Genomic DNA, 26,576 nt, shown 5'->3' with positions numbered 1-26,576 from the left:
GCGCTGGATAGTGAATAGTTTAATTTACTATTCCAACTCCAGTTCCCGTGGATAGTAGGGAAGGTGTTGGATAGTAATTAAACTATTCCCTATCCTAGAGCGCCCTCCAGCGCAAATCATTGTAATGAATTGCGTTGTAATAGTTGCGTCGTAATGGTAGTGCGGAGTAAAAGTTGCGTTGTAAAGGATGTTTCCCATCTGGGACGCATAGTGTCGGATCATGACGCACACACGGTGAGCCTTCGCTGGAGACCACCCCACCCCCCGATCCCCACCTGGAGGCTCCCCCAAGAATGCCTCACTGATCAGGCCTTCCGTCAAACACACGGGGACTTCATCCGGGAACATTTTCTGCACAATGTGGGCTCTGCCTCATCCAGAGCTATAGAGTGGGATGCATACAAGGTTACCGCACGTGGACACTGTATTCAACAGGTGGTGGGGGTGCGGAGAACACTGGAGCAAGCACTGCATAAATCAGAGACCGCGCTGGCAGGCATGTACTGCGACTCGGACCAGGGGAGGGCCACATTAGAGCAGGTTGTGGCGGCGAAGCTCACACACGCGGAAATACTGCGAGACTTACGGAAATATAACTTCCGTATGTACGCTACATGGGCACGCAGGGAGGGCAACAGAGCAGGGGCACTCCTAGCGTGGATGGCCAAACAGGACACGACTTCACAGCCCATCACAGAAATAGTGGACGAGACTGGACGACTCCACACCTCCCAACTCGACATTCCGCACCCACTACGCAGACGTGTACCGCAACCCAGCGCCGGCGACGCCATGCACGTTAGCACACTTTATGGGCACACAAACGCTTCCCACAATCTCCTCGGCGGATAAGAAAGAACTAGACAGTAAAATCACATCCTCAGATATTAAGGGCCCGATGTAGGGCGCCAAATACTGGTCGGTAACGGCCGATTTCGGCCGTTACCGACCGGTATTTGGTGACTGAGATGTAGGGGGCCTTAAATTTACTGATTCGGTATATTTACAGAATCGGTATATTTACCGATTTTGTAAATTACCGAATCGGTAAATTTACCGAATCTCAAGTTTGTGATGTAGGTGGCACTGAAAACAGTGCCACCGGCCCTTAAGAACTCGTTATTTACCATGACATACTATGTCATGGTAAATAACGGATTCTTGTGTACATGCACATCTGTGCATGTACACCTGTGCCATATGGCATAGGGCATGTATGTGTGCCACATGGCACACAAGCCAGAATCAGGGGTGCAACAGGGTGTCAAAGTGACACCCGACTGTCCCCCTTGCAAATTCGGTAATTTTACCGAATCGGTATTTACCGATTCGGTAATTGACATTGATTCCTATGGGCCTCACGGCCCATAGGAATCAATAGCAATTACAGAATCGGTAAATACCGATTAATTAATTACCGAATCATACTGATTCGGTAATTAATTTGGTAAAATTACCTACATCACGATTGCCAGTTCTTAAATACCGAATCGGTATGATTCGGTATTTAAGAATCGGTAATCTGGGATTACCTACATCGGGCCCTAAGCGCGCTATTGGGTCCCTTGCACGGAAGAAAACACCAGGGATGGATGGGCTCCCGTTGGAATACTATAGCACATTCGCGGCCCAGACAGTACCCCATTGTGACGGGGTGGGGCGTTCACATGAGGGACTGGACCAGATAAGGGAATGGTGGTCAGTAGTCCCCCTCTCACCGACTTCTGTCCCCTCTCAACAGCAGCCCGATCAGTATTGCACCGAGGAATGGAAACCGGACAAACAGCCTCTATGGAGCCAAGAGGAAGGAAACGGACATGGCTCCTTTAACTGGGACGACATGCTTTCCCTGGCGGACGTCATCGCCCCGAGCTCGTTAAAAGAAGGAGGAACCAGGAAGAAGACGGACGGCGTTTCCCAGGAGGAAGAAGGAGGCGAAAGCGAGTGGAGGAGAAGAGAGAACACGAAGACCCAGGACGAAGAAGACGAGACTTGCCAGGCGTGGAACACTACCGGCATCCCCGACAAGCCAGGAGGCCAACGATCCCACAAGCCGCCCTGCCATGTTCCCACGGGAGGAGCGTGGCTTCGACAGGTACAGGGAAGGGTAGCGGGTTGGGTGGGATGTCGCAACCAGCCTGCCACGTAAAACCCGCATGTACATAGTTGTAGATATCCTGTAAAGTCTAAAAACCCCTTACCCTCTTCACGAGCACCTGAGCACCCCAGCCGCACTTGTGTGAGCACTCAAGCACTCGGTTTCCTTCACTCCCGGCCCTCGGATACACTGACTCCGGACAACCGTCCTAATCCCTGTGTTTCTTCTTTTCTTTTTGGTTCCGGTTTGGCACCTCATTACGGAGGGAGATCCTTGAACCACGGAGGGCCCCTCACCCCTTCTGTACCGCCTACAGCCTGGATCCCCTACGAAACACCAAGGTGAACCCGGCGGCCTTCGCCCGAGAGAGGCTCACCAGTAGGAGGAGAAAAGTGTGAAAATAAAGCCTTCACCACAATCCCTCACTAAGGTGTCTGACTCCGTTACTCTTGCCCCACAACACCCATCTAACGATCACATACAAGGAGGCCTTATCCAAGGGGATTCTGCCCGCGTCATTCCGCGAATCCACGATGGTGACATTTCTAAAACCCCATAGGGACCCCACACACCCGTCCTCATATAGACCTATCACACTCCTAAACACGGATTGTAAAATTCTGAGGAAAGTCTTAGCCGACCGCTATAGCCAAATTCTTCCAGCCCTAGTACATCCCGATCAGTGTGGATTCGTGCCCAGGCGCAAGCACCTGTGCACTGGCAGTTTTTTAAAGGGGGCCTCGAAACCGGTCTCTATCGGGCTCTGTTTTGTACCCTGGCACATGCAGTCCATTTTTCCGGACTGCAGTGACAGCAGGCACTTCGATGTGCGCATGCTCACACTGGTCACTTCTCACTCGTGGAGACGTTACGTCATGACGTCATGCCAGGTGAGCGTTGTAGGGGAAGGGAAATCCTTTAAAGAGAGTAATTTTCTCTCTGGTTTTCCCTTCTCTTGTTGAAACTCAGGAGTAGCAACATTGTTGTGGTGTCACCAGAGCTTTAATTGGAAGCTTTTTCAATATTATATACAAGCCATAATTGCTGCTTATTTATCTTATGCAACTAACAAACATTGACAAAGTCAATAGTCCTGACTTCTTGTAGGTATGATGTTACTTGTATCATATATTGGATGCAATGACAGAAACAGCAAAATACAAGTCGGGCGGCACACTATGCTAAGCACATATTTTTAATTTACGTGTTTTTAAGCCACAACCTTAATTACATTGGCCACGCCCCTTTGAGAGATCTCCCAGTTTTTCATCCCCCTTAAAGCTCTGCTGTTTGCCACAGTCAGTGACAGACAGTGCCTTCTTGCGGTAAGATTGGTGGGGGAGGGAAGATAGGCAGAGCTCAGTTGCAAAACCCGTGTATAAGGAGGATTCTCTGAAAAAATAACTCCATTAAGCTGTGCGGCATGTAGAACGAACTGCGTACCTAATAAAGAGTCTCCCGTTCATAGATGTTTTGTTTGAATAGTGCTGTCAGGTTTCAACAATCCTAAAACGTATGTCTGATTTTGATATTTGAGGTCTTCTTGAGTCGTAAATGAATCTTAAAACTGATCGGATTGAGCCACTCCCATAATAATTATGGAAGTGATACAAATGGGCCTAATGGTTTTGTTTTCGTAAGAAACTGGTACGGTATCGATTTCAGTGAGCTCACACTGACAACGCAGAATGCACCTAGAATCGACGCATTAACATCAATATACGCTTTGAAATAAATTGCGCCATAAGGAGAATAATGGGGCCCTCTTTTAAATATAGGAAAAGTCTGTACGGAGCTTCAGCAAATGAAAAATTGTGTATCATTCACGCTATCAAATTCACCACCAGACCCTGGGGGGACGGGACACAGCGAGTATTAAGAAATGTTGTTGCTGAGAGACAAAAGCATGAATTATTGCTGCATATCATTTACATTTTTATGATTTTCAAACGAATGTCTATTGTTTGTTTCTCAAATAAAAATGCTGTATGTTCTAACGCACTGTTGAGATATGGTTTTAAAAAAAATATCTAAGTTTGCGCAAATGTGACATCAGTGCAATTCTGTAAAACCTGCTGCATAAGTTGGCCCTGCCTTGCAGCCATTATTGCAGTGACCATGGCCATATATGACTTTATATTTGTTTCAGATTAATATTATGTCCGACTCCGAGAAGTGTGCAGCTTTGCACATTCCCACTTCACAGACTCATGAAACAGCCTATACCCCTGAGGGGGGCCACGGTTCCACTTCTGGACAGTAAAAAAGGCGGCATGTGTGTGGATTTGCCGGCATGACACCTGCAGCCGAAAATACAAACCTGGCCAGAGAATCTACATCTCCCACTACGCAAGTAGCAATTGGCTTTTCTGTTCTAATAAGCTTTTCCTGCTCCACACAGTTGTCTTAAAAAAAACATGAATTCTCCTGAAACGAGGTGTAAAGTATGCGCACATGACTTATTGATTAGTAGCCTCGTGTAGCGCAAACAACAGCCAACAAGGCTACACAGCGCTCTACATAAGAATAGTTTAATGCATAAAATCTGTTTTTTGTTTAATGGGTATTTCTCCGAGCACTCATTCAATAGTACAAAGTCTTTGTGTAGTTTTCACTGATCCTTTTAATGTCCAATTCTTCAATTGTATTCAAATATTTAGATCCACCAATTGATAAGACGCAGCCAACACGTGTTTTGTCAAGTCAGTAAGACAAATGACTTCTTCAGGGCTGCAACCCAAAATATTTATCACACAATTTTAGTAAATAATGGTCTCAAAAAACATAAGCTCTCCAATTACATCTATTAAGAGAGCAAGTTAAAGGGATACACCCTCAAACCATCATCAGTAGAGTAACATGTAAATATCCTATAGTAAGTGTCGAAAGAAGGAACATATACACCAGGTGCGTGCTCATATCGAGAAATAACTGTAAACATACATAAAATAAAAATTGAAGAACCATTGTTCTTATACTATTCAAAAGTTGTGGCTATGGGTCACCGGAAATACCACAGCTGCCCGGATCACGCACAATGAGGTTAAAATCTATCTAGTCATGACAAAATAACTCACCAATATAGTAAAAATTGGTGTCCTCAAAGTTTCTCTAATCCAATAAATGCACACCTACAAATAAACAAGATCTCTAAGTTGTAGAATACTGTAGTTGACCATAATCAACGCATATATCTAAACCACATAACCCTCACCTCTAGATGTCCAGATATCCAAAACCGGACTCCAGTCTGTATCTAATCACTTGTACGTGTAGTTTCCTGCAAATTAAGTTTATAAAATACATGTAATGCCTATTACTGTCAAGTAAATAGTCCTTTAGTGTGACACACTAAAGGACTATTTACTTGATATATGGGGCGACGAGTTCCCGACTATTGTTGACGACTTACGAGGTGAGGAATTGTTATTACGTGATTAGTATAGTTAACTTGAGATCGCTATTAAAATGTGCAGTGAGGCAACCTATCCTTGCTGTCGTGTGTTTAATATATGCCATTGACAGTAATAGGCATTACATGTATTTTATAAACTTAATTTGCAGGAACCTCATTGTGCGTGATCCGGGCAGCTGTGGTATTTCCGGTGACCCATAGCCACAACTTTTGAATAGTATAAGAACAATGGTTCTTTAATTTTTATTTTATGTATGTTTACAGTTATTTCTCGATATGAGCACGTACCTGGTGTATATGTTCCTTCTTTCAATCAATCAATCAATCAAAGACATTTATATAGCGCACTACTTACCCGGAGGGTCTCAAGGCGCTAGGGGGGGGGGGAGTGCTGCTACTGCTCGAACAGCCAGGTCTTGAGCTTCTTCCTGAAGGAGAGGTGGTCTTGGGTCAGGCGCAGGTCGGTCGGAAGGGAGTTCCAGGTCTTGGCGGCCAGGTAGGAGAAGGACCTTCCTCCTGCTGTCGTTCTCCGGATGCGGGGGACGGCGGCGAGGGCGTGGCTGGCTGAACGGAGCTGTCGATTGGGAACGTGGAAGTTGATGCGGTAGTTGAGGTAGCTGGGGCCTTGGTCGTGTAGGGCTTTATGTGCGTGGGTGAGGAGGCGGAAGGTGATTCTTTTGTTGACGGGGAGCCAATGCAGGTCTCTCAGATGTCCGGAGATGTGGCTGTGTTGTGGGATGTCGAGGATGAGTCTGGCTGAAGCGTTCTGGATCCGCTGGAGTCTCTTCTGGAGCTTGGCGGTGGTTCCGGCGTAGATGGCGTTGCCGTAGTCCAGTCGGCTGGTGACGAGGGCCTGGGTGACCGTCTTCCTTGTCTCGGTGGGGATCCACCGGAAGATCTTCCGTAGCATGCGCAGGATGTTGAAACATGACGAGGAGACGGCGTTTACTTGTCTGGTCATGGTGAGGGAGGAGTCCAAGATGAAGCCCAGGTTGCGTGCGTGGTCTGTCGGTTTGGGTGCGCTGCCCAGGGCGGGGGGCCACCAGGAGTCGTCCCAGGCGGAGGGCGAGGAACCCAGGATGAGGACTTCCGTCTTGTCTGAGTTCAGTTTCAGGCGGCTGGTCGTCATCCACTCGGCTACGTCTTTCATCCCTTCGTGAAGGCTGGCTCTGGCGGCGGCGGAGTCGCTGGTCAGGGAGAGGATCAGTTGGGTGTCGTCGGCGTAGGAGATGATGTTGAGGTTGTGTTGGCGTGTGATGGCTGCGAGGGGGCTCATGTAGACGTTGAAGAGGGTGGGGCTCAGCGAGGATCCTTGAGGGACGCCGCAGATGACTCCGGTGGCCTCTGACTTGTAAGGTGGTAGGCGGACTCTCTGTGTTCTTCCGTCGAGGAAGGAGATGATCCATTCCAGTGCTTTCTCCTGGATTCCGACGTTGCTGAGGCGCTGCACTAGGGTGCGGTGGCAGACAGTGTCGAAAGCCGCGGAGAGGTCTAGGAGGATGAGGGCCGCTGTTTCCCCGTTGTCCATCAGGGCTCGGATGTCATCGGTGGCAGCGATGAGGGCGGTCTCGGTGCTGTGGTTGGCTCGGAAGCCAGACTGTGAGGGGTCGAGGGATCCATTCGTCTCGAGGAAGGCGGCCAGCTGCTTGTTGAAGGTCTTCTCGATGACTTTGGCTGGGAACGGGAGGAGCGAGATGGGGCGGTAGTTCTTGAGTTCGGTGGGGTCCGCTGTAGGTTTCTTTAGTAGGGCGCTGAGTTTGGCGTGCTTCCAGCTCTCCGGGAAGGTGGCGGTGTCGAAGGAGGTGTTGATGATGTCCCGCAGGTGGGGTGCGATGACTGCGTCGGCCTTGTTGAAGACGTGGTGAGGGCAGGGGTCGGTCGGAGATCCGGAGTGGATGGAGTTCATCATGTGGATGGTGTCTTCGGTGCTGATCGGAGTCCAGGTGCGGAGGGTGGTGGTGGGGGGCGGTGGTTCGGTTGTGGCGTGCGTCGGGTGAGTGCTGAAGCTGTTGTGTATGTCCGCGATCTTGATGTGGAAGTAGGCGGCGAGGGAGTTGCAGAGGTCTTGCGATGGGGTGATGTCGTTGTTTCCGGCATTGGGGTTGGAGAGCTGTTTCACGATGTTGAAGAGTTCCTTGCTGTTGTGTGCGTTGTTGTCCAGCCGGTCCTTGAATGCATTTTTCTTAGTGGCGCGGATGAGTTGAAGGTGTTTCCGGGTGGCAAGCTTGAGGGCGGTCATGTTGTCCGGTGTTGGTTCCCTTCTCCAGGCTTTCTCGTGGGTTCGGCAGTTTTTCTTGGAGCTCTGGAGTTCGTCGGTGAACCAAGGGGCCTTCTTGCTGCCGGGTCTGCTGGTCGGGGTCCTCAGTGGGGCGAGTTCGTCCGCGCAGTTGATGATCCACTTCGTGAGGTTGTCGGCGGCCTGGCTGGGGTTCGCTGAGCTGGCGGGGGGGTGCTGGCTCAGGGAAGCGGCGAGCTGGACGGCTGTGATCTTGTTCCAGCTTCTTCGAGCAACCGGTTGCTGGTGGTGGTGGATCGTCGTTCTTCTGAAGGTGAAGTGGACGCAGCTGTGGTCCGTCCAGTTGACTCCAGTGGCGTGGCTGAAGGCGATGTGTTTGCTGGATGAGAAGATGGCGTCGAGTGTGTGTCCGGCGAGGTGGGTGGGGGTGGATACCAGTTGCTTGAGTCCGAGGTTGGCGAGGTTGTCGAGCAGGGTGATGAGAAGATGGCGTCGAGTGTGTGTCCGGCGAGGTGGGTGGGGGTGGATACCAGTTGCTTGAGTCCGAGGTTGGCGAGGTTGTCGAGCAGGGTGATGGTGTTGCGGTCGTTGTTGTTCTCCAGGTGGAAGTTGAGGTCCCCCAGGAGGATGTAGTCGGCGGAGGGGAGGGCATGCGGGCTGACGAAGTCGGCGATGTCCTCGCTAAATTGTGTGCGTGGTCCCGGGGGTCGGTAGATCAGGGTGCCTCTGAGGGTGGTTCTCGGGTGGGTGCGGATCTGGAAGTGTAGGTGTTCGGCGGTTTTCAGGATATTTACATGTTACTCTACCGATGATGGTTTGAGGGTGTATCCCTTTAACTTGCTCTCTTAATAGATGTAATTGGAGAGCTTATGTTTTTTTAGACCATTATTTACTAAAATTGTGATTTATTGTAAATATTTTGGGTTGCAGCCCTGAAGAAGTCATTTGTCTTACTGACTTGATGAAACACGTGTTGGCTGCGTCTTATCAATTGGTGGATCTAAATATTTGAATACAATTGAAGAATTGGACATTAAAAGGATCAGTGAAAACTACACAAAGACTTTGTACTATTGAATGAGTGCTCGGAGAAATACCCATTATCTTGTACCACTTTGTGGTTAATCTTTGGGGGCTGTGGTAACCAACCCTCCTTTCTTCCTGAGCACATTTACTTTTGCCAATTTACATGTACCTTGATTGTGCTGTGCGCTCCGATTAACTGTTACCATTATTGTTCTATTATTGGGTTAAGTGAGCGGCCGCTGAGGTTGTAAGATGAATAGAGATAAGGAGGCTGAATTACTTTTTAGTAACTTAGTTGCAGGAGGTACCATAGGAAAAGCTGTTGGTCCTCCTAGAGATACTAAGAAAGAAGGGCTTAGAGCCAAATTCGTGAAACTAGAATCACTCAAACGCACTGAATTGAATAAATGGTGGGATGCTGCCACCATTAAACAGTATTTAGCTCTGAACAGAATACCACGTGGACTAAGGTCTCAAATAATACCGACGTACGAAGACCTTGAACCAGACCTGTATAATACGTGGGAAAAAGAACTAAACACTAGTTCCCGCAATCTTATACAGATCCTAATTGAAAATGCAGAAAGGAAGATAGCGAAATTACTTATTGAGATCAACAAAATAGAAGATGAGATTAAAGAAATGAATTTACCTGAACTGACAGTCAAGAATTACACCATTCTTGATGATAAATTGAATGACCTGCAAATGGAAATTAAGAGAAGAAAGGCTCACAAACTTAAACGTGATGAGAAAGACTATTGTACAGGTCGGGTATATACATTTGCCAAAAGATTTGATTATTTGATGAAGAAAGGTCCCTCTACTATAATTAGAGGCAGCAACCTGCAGGTGAGTGATACTGATGCATCTTCAGTTGTCTCTAGCAGTGATAATGAGGATGCACCCGAGTTATTCCAAATTGCAGCGAATAATTTTTTAGAGGAAGTTCAGAGACTGAGGAGGGGGAATCGGGACTCAGAGATGAGGATCCGCGATTTAAGTGCAAAAAGACAAGGAGAGGGGGCAGGGGTGGTAGGAGATCCAGGCGCAAGAAGCCTAAGGTCATGGAAACAACAATAACAAGCGGTGATTCTATTGCATGTGACATTGAGGTGATCAATTTATCTTCATGTGAATTTTCTATTAACATGATATCTGTACTGAAGAAAGGTTTAGGTTTTTGCCCTGTAACAAAACAAGATTGGTGTATGACTAAAATAGACCTTTTTAAATTTGTTAGAAACCTAAAGTTGAAGAAATTCTTTGCACATGTGCCAGATAAAGAGAAACAGTCTTTAAATAAAACATTGAGTGACTTGACAATTCAAGAACTGAAAGATACACAGCTTCTCTTATCATTGACTGAGAAAGAGGATGATCCAGTAACCATGTGGAGACTTATGGAAGATTTGGAGATTGAAAGATTTCAGAGGGAGGGAAGTGGACTCAAAGTTAAATCCAAGTGGACTCCACAACTTATTCCTGGTAATACTATTGATGTGTTCTTTAAGATGGTTAGTACTGACATTGATAAGGAAATAGATATGTCCCGCAGGAGCACCAAGAGACGACAAGATAATTTAACTTTTGGTGAAAGAGAGGCCTTACAAGAACTCATCAATAATAAATCCATCACGATACGCAGTGCGGATAAGGGTGGCAATATAGTGGTACTTGATACACAGGATTATAACAATGAAGTCTACTCCCAACTCAATAATACCTTGTACTATGAGAAACTTACCTCCAATCCAATGAATGATCTAATTGTTAAAATTAACAGTGAAATTAAGGTATGGTGTGAACAATCACTTTTAGACCATGATGAATACCTTTACTTGACATTAAGTACACCGAGATCACCATGCTTGTATACTCTTCCCAAGGTCCACAAATGCCGGGACAGACCGTCGGGAAGGCCTATTGTCTCCGGCATAGGTGGACCCACGGAACGTATATCAGAATTCATTGACTGTTTTCTTAGACAATATGTATATAATTTGCCGTCTTTCATTGAAACATGTTTTAAATTTGCTTGAGGACATAGTATGGGAAGACGGAATGATACTAGTGACGTTAGACGTAGTATCCTTATATACTATCATTGATCACAACCTTGGTATACGTGCTTTGGATCACTTTCTGAGCCGTAGACCGGCGGAGATGTATGATCATACCCAGATGATTCTACGGATGACTGAGTTGGTACTCAAGAATAATGTTTTTCTATTTGATGGACAGTGGTTTAGGCAGCGTCTTGGGACTGCTATGGGCTCACGATTTGCTCCGTCTTTCGCCAACCTATTTATGGGTTGGTTCGAGGCGGAGCGAATCTGGGGACCAGATGGAAGTGATTGGACACAATATATACACTATTGGGGTCGATTTATCGACGACTGCCTATTAATATGGACTGGAACGGTAGAGAGACTGAAAGGTTTCTTTGACTATCTGAATGACAACACATACAATCTCAGATTTACTACTTTTTATGATAGTCAATGCATCACATTCCTGGATGTAGAGCTGTTTGTTGAGGGAGACAAGATAAGGAGCAGAATGTACAGGAAACCAACGAGTTGTAATGCGATTTTGCATGCTGGGAGCTGCCACCCCAGCAGTCAGAAAAATGCTATACCCTATGGGGAGTTAATTAAGGCCCGACGTAATTGTGCCCTAGACATTGATTTTGAGAGAAACCTGGTTGACATGTCAGACAGATTTTTGAATTGTGGATATAAACAGGATGTGATTACAGCTGCAGTATCTAGAGTTAAGAAAGTTAAAAGGAAATCTACTTTAATCAGACTAAGTAAAGACGTAAGAGCAAGTGATTAGAAGATTAGATTAATAACTAATTAAGGCTTGGGCAGTTCTAGACTGTTTACTATTTTGAATAAACATTGGCATCTTCTCCTCATGGATCAGGACTTGAGACCATATCTTTATGACAGACCTAGTTTGACTTTCAAGAGGGGAACCACTTTGAGAAATTTGGTGAGTCCTAGCTACCCTAGCAAATCTAACAAAGCAGATTGGCTGAATAGTTTCAAAGGTTTTTACAAGTGTGGGAGATGTATCTCTTGTAGATGGGCCAAAAAGAAGGTACTGCGGTTTGATTATAACAATTCAGGTGAATATACTATTGGAATGTTTATCAACTGTGACACTACATTTGTAGTATATGTAATTGTTTGCTCCTGTGGCAAGATATATGTGGGGAGCACTATCAGGAGGCTCAGGGACAGAATGGCTGAGCACTTCAGAGCTTTGAAAAATGGCGATACACGTTACCCAATTGCATCTCATATGGTACAGAATTTTGAAAACAGGGAACAACATGTCTTCTCTTATCATGGAATTGATCATATTAAACCGGATCCCCGTGGGGGGAACAGACTTTTGACACTAAGAAGAAGAGAAGTGCTTTGGCTAATTAAATTGAAAGCCGTAAAATGTGGTCTTAATGTTGATCATGCGTATGAGTTTTACCTAGGACAGTAAAACTATGCATATGTCAGAAGTGCAGAATTGACAATGTGAAATGGTTGACTTTGCTGTAATGTATGAGATTTCTGTCCCTTCTTTAGAGAGATAATGTATCTGAACTTAAATTTTATTTTGTCTCTTAGTGTGGACAGCTCTATTGAATGAATGTCATGTTTGCTGTTCCTTAAAAGAATTTACTATTAATTGGGGAATATGTATATGAACATTATTTGAGTTAATGTTATTATTAGGATTATGTCTACTGCCTAGCTTTTTAACCTCTCCGAATCTTTTTGAAATTGATTAACATATCAGTAGATGTTGTGGTGGTGGAATGATTGGGGATGCGGCAGATATCCGGATTCACGCATAGTGAGCATTATTGTATTTACAGTCAATGAATTAACCTTCATTGATTATGACATAACTGGATATTGAATAGAATTTGTTTGGACTACAACTAATGGTAGCATAAGATGACGATACATGGATTGTCTGTAGACTAAGTATGCTCGTGTATTTAAGAAAAATTACGCGTCTTGACTGTTCCAAGATGGCGCTTGTTGTGATACTGATTTTAGTCTCGTACTGTCAAACCATTCCTAACCACGTATATCACATTATACACATACGTAATAATTGTAGGTGTTGACATTGAGAACTAATTAATAATTTTAAAATTTACTCGCGTATTCTGAGGAACCAATCTTTTTGATCGATTTAAGGTGACGCATAATAGAGGTATCGTGATTAGGGGTTTTATTTACTTATATTCCCCTTATAACGTTCAATTTGTTCTGAATAAAGTTTGGATTTGGTTTATAGACTTGCGTCAGCTATACATTACTTGGGTATGGCCGTACGCTGTTTTCAGTTACGTTATTTCCAGCTCTCTATAAAAAGCCATTACAAGATGGCGCGGGTGCAGAACGCCACTTTATACCCGAGAATACGCTGTGAACGGTAAGTTTGAGACTGTGAATGGAGCCTTTATTTTATAACGAACTAGCAGCCATACGCTTTACTATTGTATACTCTTGGTTACAGACACGTACCCGTGACACACTAAAGGACTATTTACTTGATATATGGGGCGACGAGTTCCCGACTATTGTTGACGACTTACGAGGTGAGGAATTGTTATTACGTGATTAGTATAGTTAACTTGAGATAGCTATTAAAATGTGCAGTGAGGCAACCTATCCTTGCTGTTGTGTGTTTAATATATGCCATTGACAGTAATAGGCATTACATGTATTTTATAAACTTAATTTGCAGGAAACTACACGTACAAGTGATTAGATACAGACTGGAGTCCGGTTTTGGATATCTGGACATCTAGAGGTGAGGGTTATGTGGTTTAGATATATGCGTTGATTATGGTCAACTACAGTATTCTACAACTTAGAGATCTTGTTTATTTGTAGGTTTGCATTTATTGGATTAGAGAAACTTTGAGGACACCAATTTTTACTATATTGGTGAGTTATTTTGTTATGACTAGATAGATTTTAAGCTCATTGTGCATGATCCGGGCAGCTGTGGTATTTCCGGTGACCCATAGCCACAACTTTTGAATAGTATAAGAACAATGGTTCTTTAATTTTTATTTTATGTATGTTTACAGTTATTTCTCGATATGAGCATGTACCTGGTGTATATGTTCCTTCTTTCGACACTTACTATAGGATATTTACATGTTACTCTACCGATGATGGTTTGAGGGTGTATCCCTTTAACTTGCTCTCTTAATAGATGTAATTGGAGAGCTTATGTTTTTTGAGACCATTATTTACTAAAATTGTGATTTATTGTAAATATTTTGGGTTGCAGCCCTGAAGAAGTCATTTGTCTTACTGACTTGACGAAACACGTGTTGGCTGCGTCTTATCAATTGGTGGATCTAAATATTTGAATACAATTGAAGAATTGGACATTAAAAGGATCAGTGAAAACTACACAAAGACTTTGTACTATTGAATGAGTGCTCGGAGAAATACCCATTATCTTGTACCACTTTGTGGTTAATCTTTGGGGGCTGTGGTAACCAACCCTCCTTTCTTCCTGAGCACCACATTTACTTTTGCCAATTTACATGTACCTTGATTGTGCTGTGCGCTCCGATTAACTGTTACCATTGTTGTTCTGTTTTTTGTTTAATTTTCCATATGTAAGAACAGTATTGTTTTGTTTAATTTACAGTTTAATGTGTCAAAGCGACGAGCAAATTAAACAAATCCCACACAATGTGAATACACACTGAGGTATAAAAATTGACTCCATTTGATTACATGGATAAATAAACTGCAAATAAGGTGATAAGGTGACCGGCAGGTGGACATGCTCCAGTAGCACATGAAGGGTGCATCAGACTCTTTCCAGGGCCCATCAGCCCAGCATACTGTAAACTCATCAGCTGATACTGTCTCTGTTAGTAAAATAATGCAGTTTTTGGCTTGAAAACTCTGGGGTCTCCCGACCGAGGGCCATATGTAGGTAAATGGCATTTACCGAATCGTAAATACCGAATTTTACCGATTCGGTATTTACAAATCGGTAAATGCCATGTAGGTAATTATTCGGTATCAATTACCGAATCGTTATGATTCGGTAATTCCCGAATCGGTATTTACCGATTCGTAAATTTACCGAATTGTCAAGGGGGACAGGGTGTCACTTTGACACCCTGTTGCACCCCTGTTTCTGGCTTGTGTGCCATGTGACACACATACATGCCCTAATGCCACATGGCACAGGTGTACATGCACAGATGGGAATGTACACAGGAATTAGTTATTTACCATGCAATAGTATTTCGTAAATAACGAATTCCTAAGGGCCTGTGGCACTGTTTCCAGTGCCACCTACACCCCACATTACCGATTCTGTACATTTACAGATTCGGTAATTTACAGATTCTGTAGATTTACCGATTCAGTAAATTTACAGAATCGGTAATTTTCTGGCCCCCTACATCTGAAACTACAAATACCGGTCGGTAACTGCCGACATCAGCAGACCAAAGTAGGTAATCAGATTGTCAAACAAGAAGCAAACAAAACATGGGACAAACCCCAAGCACAAAAGAAGCATCCACAGAAGGATACAGGTATCCAGGAAGACTTTTGTGCATCTGAGCATTTTTGGCTTGAGAGTTGACGCTTCACAGAGGTTCAACAGGAATGACATTGATTGCTCCACAAAATTCACTGATGAACAGCATCATGAAGAAGTAATGGTGTGGGGCAGTAAGCAATGCTCTGAATACCCTTTGACCACCTTCTTCTGCTCGAGAGCCTAATTTGGTGATATAACATTCACATTTACACGATATTATATTAGCAGCACGGAAAGTACAAAGTGTCTTGTTAAAGTCTTTAGTCTCCATACAAGACAGAGGCAAAAGGCTGTCAGTCATGATCGTCATGGCACAGTACTGGGTGCTTACTATGGCAGGGTTTTCATGTGACAATAATACGTAAGACAGCCTGACTGTAAATATGGTTACATTTAATATGTGCGAATTCTTGTGACAGACATAGGACACGGAAGAGCGCAGTAGCTGTTTGAATGGTAAAGCTAACAAAGGTGTATTCAATCACCATGCTTTCTAGAAACTGCATCTTTAACACTGTTCAAATTAACAGGACTGAGAAGGGAACCTTTCCAGGTCTCTGGTGTGGGTGTGCAACTGAACTGCTATCGGAAGGATAGATGGCCTTGTAGAGACCCATCTTGTAAGGCAAAAGTAGCATTACGTGTGTATGCTGCTGCAACGCGCATTGTTTGCGCATTTTTGTATCAAAGCCGAGTGCAAGTGACACCTCATTGCTCCATAAAACGTCATTAATAATAATAATAAAGACGCATAAAGTAACCGTCTCAGGAGCGGGGTTTGATCCATGGACCGGATCCATGGACCGTGAGCTATTGCCCAGAGTCACGTGGTGCTGAGCTGAGCGGCCGCCAGAGCCGGGGATCGAACCGTGAACCCTGTCCTCCAAAGTCAGCTGCCCTGGCTGATGCACCACATCTCTCACCTACAAATGCTACAATACAATAGAACATGGCAATTAACACCAAAATCGTAACACACATTGATTTCCACACTTTATGGTTAGCTATGGAACCATAACACCCTCAGATTCACAGCTGCAGCACTTCAAAAATGCCCCTTAACCAAAATACTGGCCTGAAGTAACCGCTGGGCACGGTTCTGCCTAGTGGACACCGTGCACAGCCTTCACCCTGCCTGGGCCCACTATCCTGCTCCCAGTGACCACTGGGTTGTGCCCAGTCCGGATTGCGCACATGGCATGGTCTGCTCCCATGGCTTGTGAAATCATGCCTCTGCTCGAAGGCACTGGGCAAAGGGGGCACAGCGCAAAGGGGGCAGCATATGGTTCAATCCATTGGACAGACCATTAGTAAAGGTATATAACGTTTACTTCGTAGACATGTCAGTGTTAAACAGATGCAAGTGTCTAAAATAGTAGAGGTCCCTAAATATTTTTCGGTTGATTTTTTCCAAGCCTTGCCCCAGCTTCTTCAGAGTCTTCTATAATTCCGACTCCTGGAGCCAGGCTTGATTGCACGGGAGATAAACTCATCAATGGGGTGATGAGTACTTTTTCCCCTGATGATGTCCTCGGCAGGGAAGGACGAGGGTAGTCTTGTACTGAAGTGAGTCCTTCCTCTCAGCCAAGACTCCTCACAAGCAGTAAGTTATCATTCTGTAGTTAGTTGAGCCATGTTCTAAGATGTCGAGAACGAAGCAAACCCATATTTTGTGTTATCAGTTGAGCCACCTGATCTGGGTGGGGACGTTTTCCAGGTGTGACTACCAAGGCCAGAATGAACTTTTCGCCTTGTCCCTGAAGGAGCGCGCGCGTCACAGAGAAATAATCTAGCTGTTTAGTAACCGACGCACGTACATGTACTATGACCCTTTTACGTTTTGGACTTTGAGTAATCACGATGGGAAGGTAGCATACACTACTCTCAAAGTTACTTGTGGTTGTTTCTCACCGCTGTTGAATTAATTATACATTTATCTCAGTTATAACACACACAATACGGCACTTGTGTTGCTCTGCTTGATTTATGGTTTTTCAATGCACAAACTGCTTTTATTTCAAACTTACAGCCTTACATAGAGTTTGGCGGAGAGAATACTCCGTCAAAACGTGGAGGATATCACGTCCGCCATATTAAAAGTGACATGGGCAATAAATCACTTGTAATACGACCGACGGACATCCAACACGTTTGTGACAGTGTCCCGTCCACCAAATTCTAAATAAGGCCCTTAGGGCCAGATGTAGGAAGGCCATTACCGGTCGGTAACGGCCGAAATCGGCCGTTACCGACTGGTAATGGACTTTTCCTATGTAGGAGGCACATTTACTGGTTTGTTAAATAACTAATCGGTATTTACCGATTCGGTATTTACCGAATCATCATTTACCGATTCGGTATTTACCGAATCGGTAAATGAAATGTAGGAAGCACTTCAAAGAATGCTTCTGGGCATTAAGGATTCGTTATTTACCACCAACTATTAGTTGGTCGTAAATTACAAATTCCTATGTAAATGCAAATCTGTGCATTTACACCTGTGCCATGTGACAGACATACATGCCCTTAGGGCATGTATGTGTGCCACATGTGCACACAAGCACTAATCAGGGGTGCAACAGCGTGTCAAAGTGACACCCTGCCACCCTTGACTTTTTCCCAATTTTACTGAATCGGTAATTACCGATTCGGTAATTGACATTCATTCCTATGGGCCTCCAGGCCCATAGGAATGAATGGCAAATACCGAATCGGTAATTACCGATTCGGTAAATACCGAATCTTAACGATTCAGTATTTTTTACCGATTTCTTACCCACATAGCATTTACCGATTCGAAAATACCGAATCGGTAAAATTCGGTATTTTCGAATCGGTAAATTTAAATTACCTACATCTAGCCCAGTGTCTGTTATTTCTGATCTGTTAAAGTGAGTAATGTACGTCCACTTTTTCTTTCGAGGGTCGCATAGCAAAATAGCACCAAACCAATTAGTTCCACTTAATCTAAGTTACAATCACTTCAGTTTTCAGAAAATCGGAATTGTTCCAACCATTATTAAGTAAGAACCTAAAATGATGCGCAACGGATTTATCCATATTTTGTACCAACGCACACATTACATAATGCAGCCTAGCATATTTAACTTGGTAGAGCCACGGCCTTCCTCCAGATTACAGATGTAGTTGAGCACAAATGGCCAGTGGAATCTATATATTTTTTCAGAGAAGGCTCCGTCCCCTGGACATTGAGGTCGTGGAAGAAGTCTATGGTGTCTCATTAACAGTGATCCTACTTGCAATATTCATCACTCCAACTCCAGTTCTACTAGTGAATTTCAGGGAAGTTCTCACCCTAGAGTAGTTAAGAAAACAGATTTAAAACTCCAACTTCCCTAAAAAAAACGCATTTTGTTCCCAAAACTAGGAATTTACATTCTCTTGAACTAAATACTTGTCTTTTATTCCATTAACCACATTCTCGCCCCTGGGTATGAACCTTGTCTCCAAAAGACACATATCCTGTATGTACTCATCCCCCACGAAAGGCGAGAGGGCCACAAGGTCACCCACGCCAGAGGGAGCGCAGGACTGCAATGAGGAAAACTGGTCTGAGAGTGATTATAGCAAGATCGTCCTAAGACGTTACACACAGACAACTTGTGCTATGGCGTAAAGCATGAAGAAAATCCTGTCTCTGGACCTTAAAGCTGCAGATCCCTCTGTGGATTGCACCTAGACTTCGCACAGAAGAAATATCCCTGACCTTATATTCTTAGAAAATAGCCTAGTGAAACTTACTGCTGATGCTGATTGTAGCCGTGGTATGTTTTGTACCCCTACCAGAAGGGCCAACAGCTTCAAATAGTCTTACATTTGAAAGGAATCAGTTCTCTCCAGAAAAAGCACAAGGACCCTCCTATGGACAGCGACTTCCTCTAGGGAACAAAGATTGAGAAAAAATCACAGTTATGTTCTGGTTTTAGCAGAAATAAGAGGCCTTCTTGGGATAAAACTTGGGACATCACCCTTTTGGGAAAACCTTTGAGGTCGGGATTTCTGAAAAATAAACTGCAAAGCACCTTCAGCATATGGGCTGATTTAATTGCCACACTGAAAGCAGGTTGTGTTCTATCGAGAACCCATGGTACCTACTGATGGTAGTTCCCCAGGGGAAGTGGAGAGTACTGTGACCACCTCAATAACAATGGAAGATCCTGTGGAAGGAATGACAGTTCTGAAAACTGCTAAGAAGTTGAGGCACCAGAGCCTCTACAGAAGAGACCGCCTTGTCTCTGGATGCTAATACCGCTGCGGCCTATAGCCCCTTCCGGGTCGAATCAGACTTTCCATTTGTGGATGAAGACCTTTTCTTGGGCACTGACCGGGAACATGTTTCCAGTTCCAAACATACAAACGTATCCGACCGCCACTACATATGACACCTGCAGACGTGGATGACTACTTCCTCTTCCTGGAACATCCCTTTCCATGCAGCTCTTTCCCATCAACGTCATCAGATGAAGTCAACACTTCTCTAATGCCAGAGCTGAAACAGGTTCAAGACCTGTCTTCAAATAAAAGAGACTTCATTTGGATGTGCTTGAGGTGGAGGTAGGTTTATTCTCAGAGAAAGGTGCAGTTTCGAAAACAAGACATTCTAACTTCCAAGGCACCTCTTCAAATCAGTGCTTCACTTTGTCAATATCAAATTTTCATCTTGGAAAAAACATGGGATACATATACTAAAGTAGATAATGTAATATGTAGTTTTCAAATGCACCACATAACACAATCCACATACAAATTCAAGTCATTTATTGTCATAGCAGTTCTTCATTTCCCCACATTAACAAAGACTATCTCTAGAACACAATACCGAATGTCCACGGGGACATCCATACATTGACACTGTACAACATTTCACCTCCCAAATGCCAAAGATGATTTCTGTTGGGACCGCCAGAGCGCATAATAATAATTTTAGAGTAACTAATTTATATTTACTTGCATAAAGGTTTTGTGTCACGAGGGACCAAAGGTGTCTGGAGATCCACCTTAGTTTGGTCCCTATATATGGGACTGTGTGCAGTGAGGATGGAAATGACAGCCATCACTTATCCCAAATTGAGCATTAACACCAAGAGAGTCTCTAAAAATACTCTCAGCACATTTATTTAACTCTGTGAAAAGTACACTTTTTTAAATAGTCAACAGAGCTTATCACCTGCTTACTTTAAAATATGACTTTGAGTCATTCAATCTGTTGCCCCTTTGGATGGGGGAATTTTAGATTTCTGTTGGATCTCTGTTCAGCTGCCATGTTTCATGGGGGTAAGAGATATGTCTTAAAAGCAAACACAATGTCCTTTTAATACGTTTAGAAGACTTACAAACTACACCACAGGAACAACAATTAGGGTCACCAAGGATAGCACATCCTTGGCTACCTTTCTACTGCCCTTGATACCACTTGCCCCCAAAACATCAAAAATGGGATTAAATTGTGAATATTCATATACAGCTAGTACAAACAGAAAGGACTATACCCTCTTCGCACTTTTCTAATAGGGGTTTGGAGTTTTCCGATCCGATTAACAAAGTCATGTACGAGTAGGTAATAATCATACTAAAAAGTACTACTTTATTTACGCCAAAATGCTTTTTTGACTTGGCTCCATGGAATGCGCACACCCCACTACAATTGTCCCTTTGTTTTAAAATAATAAGCAGCATAATCGTGAAATATATCTCTATAGTAATAATTAATTGACATAACGTTCATCATATCAAGCTACTTGTAACATCAGAAATGACCTTCAATAACTTTTTTAGTTTGTAAAAATATAAGTGCCAGGGCCCTCATCATGAGGTCACTGGAGCCTACACCAACCATTGCCCCTACCAGCAATACCAATGACAGCACCAATACAACTACTAACCATCAAACCCCTATAATTGTGATAATTCATGCAATTCCAGTCCCCCAAATGTATCAAAATCGCTTGGGCGGCAGGTATTAGTCATTTGTAATATATATTGAATTAATAAACAATTGTTGTTGTGCTCATCTCTAAATTAGACAAACGGTGCCACCATCTGGCAGACTGTCATAAGGGCCGGTGTTGACAATGAAGTGCTGGTGCCGAGCACCGGAAATTACAGGCTCAAATTAATAACATACTACTTGTAAGTTCGAACGTCAGCATTTCTTCCACCAAGGCTTGTCGGAGATGAAAGAGAACATTGAAGGCAGTCCTTAAGAAGAAGAGTAACTGCAATTAAAAATGTGATGCAGTGTTTTAAATTAAGACAATAAGCGGTTTGGGATGGAGCTGGAGGAGGAACTGATGGCACTCATTTGATGGGCTGAGATTTTCTAAATGTGCAGGTGTGCATTATGAAACAGGACCAGTTCTTCCAAACATACAGTATTCATTTTGTCCTTGCACTAAAATGTTTAGTAACACTTTGCCTGAATTGTCAACCAGAGAGCTGGTTCTTTCCGCAAGACGATCTAATTCAAATTGCAAAACCCAAATATTATCCTCATGGTGCCACGGACTACTTTGCTGATTATCAGGTAAGACACTTCACACAGTAGCAAGGAAGTGTAAAACACAGCATTTGTTTGACCAGTTCCGCCTGCCTAATGAACATTATTAGCACTGAGTACTCGGTATACAAACTAATCAAGTAGGCCACCTCAATCATTCTAAATTCATTTTGCTACTAGGTAGTGGTATTGAGATAACTGTAAAAGGAAATATACCGGCGATCAAACTAACTGGCAGTTTACTCCTTTGTGCATAAACCCAATAGTCCAAATGTACTAAAGTCTCTGCACTTTGTATCAGTTGCTGCTATAAAGTAAAATATTATGCTAATGCATTATTAATCATTTGTAATATGTTGTGGTTATTAAAACGCGTGCTCAAGGAAGCACAGAAAGGCCAGTTAGATACATACATACTGTGTCAGTTTTTTCCAGATACACCATTCTTTTTGCCTTTTCCCTATCGAACAATTAAGTAGACAGCAATAATAAATTATCGCTTGTATTTGAATTTATATCTATTCATATCACAATGTAATCCCTTAAAATAATATATCCTATTATCCAAATGTCACTCTACCAACACACGGGAAGGATGAAAATCTAAATGTGCCTTTCCGGAATTCATACGCCACCTGAAGTGAGTTGAATGTTTCAGCATGGTACTTTCAACTCGCTGTGCCATCCAAATAATCACCTCATCTACTGACAATTAGAATAGCTGTCAACCAAATAACTGTGGGTTCAAATATACATACTTGATGTTGACCATATGTCAGCATTTTGTTATCTGGGAGAGAGGCATTGATTCATTTGTAAAAATAATAATAATAATAATAATAATAATAAGTCCCAGAGCCCAAGGAATTACTCACTAGTCAACTGCAGCTGGCACAGCCAAAGTCAATTTAAACTGCAGGTTTAAGGTTTTACCATTTTTAAATAGTTTAACAGTTTATAATGCACTTTTCTTAAAAATATACACACACAGCGCCACCACGTGGTGGTTTCTAATAAATATGTGCTGGCGTTTACAACCAAATAAGTGCCGGTGAAAAACACTGGAGGGAAATCTACTTTTATGTATAATTGCTGAGCATGAATTAGGGCGGAAAACCACCTGCCATTTTTGAAAAAGTCCAGCAGACCTGTAGGCCACTGTGTCCCAAATTCCCTGGCAGCGGCACCAAGGTTTCTGGTATATTCTCATTCCTTTGGGCCGCACAGAGCACTGGGATATAAGCAGTTTATAGTGTAAAATGGTGTGCACAATATCTTTTCCTTTACTGTTTTGCGTACATTTTTAAATGCATTGAGCACTCACTTGGACCGACGCTGGCAAGGACCAGCAGCCCACACCTTACAGTTCGATTTGCTAAACTGGGGCAATTCAGCCCAGCGCGCACACACAGTGGCGGCTCCTCCTCTAAAGCGGAGAAGCGTCGCCACACTGCATTTCGCAGTGAAAACAAAGGAAAAATAAAATGATAACTCAACGTTATCATTTTATCATTTTATTTGTTCCTGCTGCTGCATTGAGGCGGCGGATCTGCTCTGCTCTCAGAATAGGGGGAGGAGTGGTTGGCACAATGTAAGTGCGCTTGAATGTTTCGCAGGCTCTCTTGGGCCGGCCAAACATTCATGCACACTTTGCATGTTCTCCACATCCTGGATTACAGCCTGGATGGAGAACATGTCCAGGCTCCCATTTCCTGGCTGAGTGCTGAACCACGAAGCTCAGACCAAAGAGCCTGGGTGCTTTCTGCCTACAGTGAAGAAGCCAGGAAGAGGACGGAGGAGAGGAGAGGAAGATGGGGCGGGAGAGAATACAATATCTATGACCCCTTAGTCAGGCCTGGTTCTTTAGGGTGGGCCAGGGAGGACAGGCCCTCTGAAGATAGCTCTGTGGACCACCCAAAGTCCAATTACAAGCAGAAAAACATCTTCTGTTCTTTCTCATTCTGCAAAAATCACACAGGACTGCAGGCTCATAATCAAAGCCTAATTAGGTAACTTTCATCTATAACACCAATGCACTGGGCTACCTTAAGTACCTGGGGACAGAGGCGAGGTTGCAGAAGATGACTGCTATTACTGTACATATGTAAACGGAAGGGGTACCTAAGTCACCCACACAATAGCTCCTATTAGACACTAATTAAGACATGAAACAGTTCCATTTCAGAAATAACGTGAAGGGTTTTGCCAGTGACAGTAAAGTAAGTGAATATTAACATACCCTCAATATATATACCTTAGTAGTGGTTTGCTATATTTTTTTTCTGGTAAAAACTCCTACATTCGGTCCTTACTACTGTACGGCCAACCTCTCCCATAGGATAACATTGGGTTACCTTATTACATTTAATAAGTGCTAACTTTCAATTCGGAGTTGGTAGAAATATCGAATTTGGTATCTAAAGAATTGTAGTTAAGAGCCCTCTTTACTGGTAAAGTCGGATTTTGTAGTCACAATTTTAGTCACATGACTAGTTATAGTTGGCAGTTGATATTTTGCGCGTTGCTTGCAGACAATGAGGCAAAGAGAATGTAGGTGTTAGCAGGATGGGCGACTGAGTTAACGAGGGGGAGAAGCTGTCACCTACCATACTTGCACATCACAAAGGGTTTTACAAGAGTCTCTTTTGACCCCAGACAATTTGGGGCCAGGACAAGGCTGACCATAAAACAGTGGTTGAGAAACTGGCCATCAAATTATAATTCCAGTTATCAACCGCAGAAGATTTACTCTTGGCACAGTGGGCAGGTAGGAGTAGAAACAGGACCACATTTGATGTCTGGTTTTGTTTTGTTTTGTTGCTCAGGTTGCCACCTATGATTGATCCTCCAATTGTTACTGTGCTTATTTAGTTGAAATATGCATAACCCCAGATCTTTGTTGATCGTATGTGTGCTCGTGGGTATGGGCTATATAATAAAGGCCTCAGTGCTGCCACTGTTTAGAATGTGTGGAGATACCAGAGAAGAAAAGAGACAGAGAAGTGATAGGACCGATTATACTCACCCATGAACCAACACAAACTCATGCCCACCCCTCATTACTTTGCATACATAAAATCATTAACACATAGGCGCAGCAGTGAAGTTGAGGCTAACAGTAGAGAGTGAGGTGGAGGGTAAAGGATGAGGTAGAGTGAGAGAGGGGTCGGGTGAAGAGAGGGGATGGTGAAGCAGAGACAGGAGGGTAATAGGAGTATCGCACGAAGGAGGATAGTGAGAAAAAATGAGGGCTGCCCATAGTTAGTTATTTACCCTACATGAGATCAAATGCTCAGCAAATATCCACACAAGACAAAACAACTATTATCCACAGAAATGTGATTAAAAAGCAAAATAGAAGTAAAATAAAGTGTGTGTTGCTCAGAGGGTGCCGGGGAAGCCAGGAAGTAGCCACTTTGTGTTCTGTGTGGTCAGAGGTAGTTAGTGGCCTAGTCGGGAATGAAAGGGGAGAGGGGGAGCTGCCCGTGTGTGACAGAAAAGATAGTAGGTGTCTAGCGACTGTCCCGACAGCCTATATGCGCTCCAGAGGGTCGGGTGTGCTCGAGGGGAGAGGGTACCCTCCCGGGAGGGTAAGGAGCGTGATGCGTTCAGAGAGACAAGATGGAGATGGGGATATCGTCATTTATTAGTGTGTCCCTCGAGCTTGGCAAACAGCCACGGTGTATGGGCGCCGGGGAGGGCTAGGTTCCTGTTCCCTGCATAACGTGTTCCTTGTATAACGGAAAGGAGCCCGCACCCGCCCATTGAAGCGCACACGGGCTCCCTCCAGAAAAGAGGCCCGGAGTCTTGAAGCCATGTGCCCGGCGTTACCTGAGAGAAAGGCGGCGTCCCCCTTCTTCGGCGTTGGAGAGCTCCAAAGAGTCGGTTTCCGCAACGTTGTATCCAGCACTCGCCTTTCAGAGGAAGTATCGAGCCGGCTTTTATGACAGGACTTTGCCCCATCCTCTTCGCATCACTGCCCACCTGCGCCTCGAGGCCCACGTGACGCCTCCTCAGCCAGGCCCAGGAGCGGCGTGACGCAGGCCGCGAGGCCGGCCGTCCACCTGCACTGGAGTGCGCCTCGCGCCCCTTTATCTCTTCTGCCCCCTACAGCTCTTTCACCGAATAGGTCATCATAAAGATGTACTAACAGACAGCAGCGAGTGCAGGGAGGGGCGGGGGCTGTTCGTTTATACAAAACACTACAGTGTAAGCAGATGTGTGTCAAAGGCCACAAATTCGAATTATACAAACTGACACTTAAACGGTGCCTTGCATCCAGTTTGGAATTTTCTGAGTTTAATTACTAAATCCTGCAATGCAAATTAAAAGGAATTGAAAAATGTAGGATCAAAAATGTCTGAAAACGTAATTAACAATTATGTGCTTAGATCGAACATATTTAGTCGGTTTGGATCTTTAGTCAATGAAAAAACATCAAGTCGACCTTACTTGGCTTCAACATTTGATCAGTCTAGCAATATAAAATCTGATAGGCTGTGAAAGACTAAAATAATCTGTCAGATACACCTATGGATCGTATATTTTATTGGTAGCTTTTGTGGGCAGAGATACAACCCCGTCTATCAGATTTTATATTGCTAGACCCAAGGAAATAAAAATCACAGCATTCATTAATTTAAACACTCTTGGTCAAGGAAACTGGAATAATGCA

The 26,576-nt window shown here is 43.9% G+C and overlaps 1 protein-coding gene across 1 annotated transcript in view; it reads right to left on the bottom strand.

Annotated features, from left to right (window-relative positions):
- Positions 1-26,007, bottom strand: part of MYO7B (myosin VIIB) — a 1,196,498-nt gene extending 1,170,491 nt beyond the window's left edge. Inside the window, exon 1 of the mRNA XM_078666047.1 lies at positions 25,733-26,007. The gene's annotated coding sequence lies outside the window, so the exon portion shown is untranslated. The remainder of the gene's footprint in view (positions 1-25,732) is intronic.
- Between the last annotated feature and the right edge of the window lie 569 nt (positions 26,008-26,576).

This window comes from Lissotriton helveticus, chromosome 11 (genome assembly GCF_964261635.1).
Source record: "Lissotriton helveticus chromosome 11, aLisHel1.1, whole genome shotgun sequence".
NCBI lineage: Eukaryota > Metazoa > Chordata > Amphibia > Caudata > Salamandridae > Lissotriton > Lissotriton helveticus.
This window is presented reverse-complemented; position numbering and strand designations above follow the sequence as displayed.